We start from the raw sequence: 5,668 nt of genomic DNA on the forward strand, positions 1-5,668 counted from the left end.
GAAATGTGATATTCTTCTGTTTCAATTCAAATGAGACGATGGACCAATTTTTTTTGAATTTGAAACATAAAGTTTTGTGAATCAGGTAAATAAAAGACGAAAACTATCATTAAGTTTTATTATTATTTAAAATATCATAAAATGAATATTAAAATTATTAAATATTAAAATCACCTCTCTTTTTTAATATATAACAAATAAGTTAGAATTTTGTATATTATTTTTAATAAATCTTCCTTAAAACAACTTTAAAAATATAATATAATTTTATTATTTATTTATGTAATCTTTCATAGACAGATAGACCTAAGATACAATTTGCCATCCATCCCTTCTTAGATGGCATTGACATGCCAGCCATTGCTTTCGATATCCTAATCAATGGAATACCACTCATCATATGGCCCATTGCCAACATTATCTATGCATTTTATGTTAACATATGATTGGAAGAGAAAATTTTAACTACCGGTCTTCTAGTTCAAAGTCTTGCTAATAGCGAGTGTTTTCACTCACATCAGGTCTTGTCGGTTGTCACTTTTCGGCTAGGAACATTCGCATATTGAATTGGATCTATTTTGAATTTTGAGAGGGAAAATCCTATGTTTCAATTCTTTGGTTTCGTTTGGTAATTAGATCTCAATCAATTTAATTTCATAATCAAATCAAATCCGAACAATTTTCTATGAAAATTTTAACTAGTGGGTTGATTTTTTATTTTGAGTATGACATAGTAGCCCTTGTTTAACACATTGTCAAGTTTTGTTGTATTGATTTGCATATTATATTTATTTTAAATAATTTAATCAATATAATAGATGATTAACATTAAAATATTGAAGTAAATTATTTATAAATATTTGAGATCAAATATGTATATTCTATTATGTGGTGGAACTATAAAAGATAAATGCAACGAGGACGAGGTTTGATAGGGCGACGACGAGGTCTAAAAGGTTAGTAATGTAACGCCTAAGTTAGTGAACAATGGAGGAGAAGTGATAATGTGAGTAAGAGTAAGATCACACAATAACACGTGGTGGAATTTTAATCAGTCACCATTTGTATTAGTTTTGATGTCATTTGAATGTCAAAAGCAGGTGAATGTTGTGAGTTTGGGCAAAGTTAGAGCTTATTTTAGTAGATTTTTATAGAAACTTGATCTGATGAGGTTTTAGTAATTTTGAACTATTTTACGCGCTTGAGGTAGTGTTTCATATGTTTACAGGGCTTACGAGTAAAGAGGAGCTGGACCAGAGAAGAAACCAGATGACAACACATGAGCATGGGAGAAAAAGAGAAAAATAAACATTTCTTGCTCATACGCGTAAGAGGCCTCTCATACGCGTACGACCACTTAGCATCACCTTCCACCATACGCGTAATAATATGAGGGAGGTGAAAATTAATTCTCTGCTCATACGCGTAATAATAAGAGGGATGTGAAAATTAATTCTCTGCTCATACGCGTATGGGAAGGCCCAAACACGTATGAGGCCGACCAGCCAGACCCATTTTGCGTAGCCAGAAGCCTTACACGTATGGCTCCAACTGAACCATACGCATATGAGTTAGTGAAAAAACAACCCATGTGTGTATAGGTGGATGCCATACACGTATGACACAGTCCAGATCTCAAAAAGCCCAAAATTTTCCTATTTATCTGAAAAATGCGAATTTTCATGGGTTGGACGATTTTTTAGTATAGAGAACGCGTTTTGAAGGCTGGAACGCTGAAGAATTTGTGGTGGATCAAGATTTTCATGAAATTTTATAAATGAAGACCTCTTTTCTTCCATTAATTTGTAATGCCTACATTTTCTGTCATGTTTTTCGTTATAGTTTTGAGTAGCTAAACCCCCAAATGTTTAGGGGTGTCCCTGATTCAGATTTATGATACAATTCTAAATTTCTACCTTGTAATGACTTTGGTTTTGTGATATTTGATTTATTTTCAATTTGTGTTTAATGCTTTCTCTTTCAGAAAAATTGAGTTTAATCAGTGGTTAATATATAGGTTTGATCGCCATTGTTAATACTTAATTGTGAACAATTCATAGTAGATATCACCTGACCTAGGGATATCCTATACAAACTGGAATATTCTTAATTAAAATAATACTTAATTTCATCTGTGATTCACTATGGACATAGGGATTTATTTTAATGATTAAAGTTTTTCTCACTAAGGAATTAGGAGTAAACACCCTTAAGAACCAGTAGTCAATGTTATCGAATCAAGTTGTTGCAAGGATAATTTAATGTTGTTGATGAATCCAATCATACACCTTTCCTAGCATGTTCAATCATAATACTTTTAAGTTGTTCAACTGTTTTCTTTACTTTCTTCTTCATTCTATTTTCTACTTTTCAAACCAACAATTTAAAACCCCAAGGCTTTTGTTTAACTAAGATAGAACCTGAACTCTGTATCGTCAAGCAGTCCTTGAGATCGATACTTGGAGAAGTTTCCCTTATTTTATTACATTGGAAGATTAATACACTTACTAATTAACCGATCAAGTTTTTGACACTATTATCAGGGACTGCCAAAGATTATAGAGTTCACAGTTTTATTTTCATTTAAAATTTGGTTGCTCTGCAACTAAAATTTTATTTTATTTTTGTAGTGTATTTTAATTATTACTTGGTTACTAATAATATTTGTCTAATATTTGTATGCAAGGAAAGCCTTCAACTGATTTTCCTTTTGACGCAGAACCAGAAAGAATGTTGCACGCTCGGCTTAGACAACCAAGACAAGCAAGGATGGCTGATAAAGATGTAGACAACTTGGTTGAATCAGATAAAGATACCGATAGAGAAGCAAAAGTACTGGTTATGGATGAAGCTACTGAAGAAAGACTTCTTGGGGATTATGATAGAGAAAATTCCCCAGGTGGTCGTCTGACTGTAGTTAACCAACCGGTAAATGTGGCAAATTTTTAGTTACACCCAACTACCATCCGATAATTTGAGAAGATATCTTTTACAGGAAAGATTAATGGAGATGCAAATAAACATCTGCAAAGGTTTCTTACTATGAGTACTATTTTGAAGATAGATGGACATTATGAAGAAGCCAAAAAGTTGAGAATGTTTTCGTTCACTTTAGTTGAAGATGCCAAAGAATGGTTTTATTTGCTTCCTGCTGGAAGTATCACTAGTTAGGAAGAGATGGAAACTAATTTTCTTAATGAGTATTTTCCTGCTTCTGTTTTTCTCAAGAAAATATATGATATAATGAATTTTAAATAGAATGAGGTAGAATCATCGGGTGATGCTTACAAGAGATCCAAGAGATAATTGGTTGCTTGTCATATTCATAACTTAGATTAGACTGAACAAATGCAATTGTTTGTTAATGGCCTCAAGTTGAAGACTAAACAACTGATTGATACAGCTGCTGATGGCTCATCTAACTTTACAACAACCATTGGTATCAAGAAGATTATAGAAGCCATTGCTGCAAATGAACACTTGAAGTTGTATGATAAGAGTGTGAGCAAACTAGAGGGAAGGATTGGTTTAAAACTAGTTGCTCAGAGTATAAAGATGGAAGACCAATTTGTTGTAGAAGTTTTCAAGGCAATAAATATAGGTACTCAATTGGTATCTCAAGTTCAACCAGTTTAAGCTATGAGTTATGAGATTTGTGGTGGACCTTATTATGCCATGCATTATGTTGCAATTGTGCAACAAATTGAAGAGGTTAATTTTCTGAAGTAGAACAACGCATATTCTAATATTTCCAATTTATGGTGGAAGAATCATCCAAACTTCTCCTACAAAGACCAGCAATGGAATTTTCAAAAACAGGGTCCTATTCACTATCAGAACCAACAATAGTTTCAACCTCAGTAAAACTATCAGAATCAGTTCCAACAACAATATCAACAACAAGCTTCTAAGAAGGCAAGTTGGGAATTAGCCATTGAAGAGATGGAAACTCAAAACTCCCAATTTCAAGAAGAGACAAGAAACAATCAAAGGAACACTACAACTTATATTAAAAATCTGGAAGTTCAGATGGGTTATATAGCACAACAAATAGCAGGTACTCAAGAATAAGGGTCTTTTCATAGTGCAACAATGACTAATCCAAGAGAACATAGTAATGTGAGTGTTGTGACACTTAAAAGTGGTAGGTTAACTAAGAGCCTTGAAGATAAATCAAGTGAAGAAGACCATTTTCTGAAAGTGGACCTAGAGATTAAACAGAACCAACAAATTTCTAAAGAAGAAGTCACACAAAATATGGCAGAGAAAGAAAAACCAAAAGAGCCAAAGTCAACCATCAAACTCCCATATCCTTCAAGAAATAAGAAGAATGATTAACATGAATTTTTTTAGAAGTTCTTAGAGATGTTTAAGAATCTTGAAATCAATATCCCATTCTATGAAGCACTTGAGAAGATACTTATTTATGCCGAATTTATGAAAGATATAATCTCCAAGAAAGCACCATTGACAATGAATATATACTTTTTACTGAAACTTGCAGTGCTATTTTGCAGGGTATGAAGATTCCGATAAAAAAAAGTAAGATATGGGTTTGGTCACCATTCCATGCACAATTGCGGATACAAAATTCAAGAAGGAATTAATTGATTTAAGAGCTAGTGTGACATCAATTAATATGTACCGTTCAAGATACCAGGATGACACTTCAGTTTACCGATCACTCGGTAAAAAGACCTTATGGAATAGTACAAGATGTTATGGTAAAAATTGATAGATTTGTGCTTCATATTGAATTTTTTATTCTTGAGATGCCTGAAGATGAAGATATCCATCTGATTTTGGGAAGACCTTTCCTAGAAATAGGGATATGCATGACAGAAATTGAAGAAGGAGCTTGTTGGTGTAAGCCCTAGAGGCCAATACTTTTGGTACTTGTGTCGAATTATTTATTAATAATAAAAGGATTTTTCTTTATTATGGTTGTTTAATAAAGTCCCTAAAATAGGTAGTCCGTTTAATGTATCAAGTGTGACTTAATCATGAGATCACGTTAAACATAAGGACACTATTATTAAAGTATCCGTAGTCGAGCCTTATTGTGAAATGGGATAACATTAAAGCATTAATACTATTATGTATATAGACTGATGATCACATCTCATGGATCATGGATAAGGAGTTATCAAGTCTTAAACATATGTATGAATATTAAGAGTAATATTTATACTGGATTGACCCGCTATGAGAATACTATATAGAATATTATGCAAAGTGTCATAAGTTATTCTCATAGTGATAATGGTGTATACCACCCTTCGACCTGAAACCACTATGGACCCTAGATGTAGAGTCGAGTGCCTTATTGTAGCACCTCAAATTTGCACCTACCTTTTGTACATACATTCTCATATTAGGTCATAGCATTAACATGGCCCACTGCATAACATTGCATTGTCCCTTTTGCCCAAGTGCAAGCCATTCAGAAGAATTAGGTCAAACTGGTCAGGAGATCAGTCAGTCAAGCAAGCCAGTACATTTTCCAATGAGACAAGGCCCTAGGGTTGGTCCAACATGTTCACATGACCTAGGGGTCCTTTTGAAGTGATTTGGTCAAGGTTTGATTGCTCAGAAGTCATCAGTCAGTGTGCAGTCCACCAGAAACCCTAGAAAGTCAACTGTTGGTCAACTGTGCATTTAATCAGTG

Source organism: Lathyrus oleraceus, chromosome 7 (assembly GCF_024323335.1).
Source record: "Lathyrus oleraceus cultivar Zhongwan6 chromosome 7, CAAS_Psat_ZW6_1.0, whole genome shotgun sequence".
Classification (NCBI taxonomy): Eukaryota; Viridiplantae; Streptophyta; class Magnoliopsida; order Fabales; family Fabaceae; genus Lathyrus; species Lathyrus oleraceus.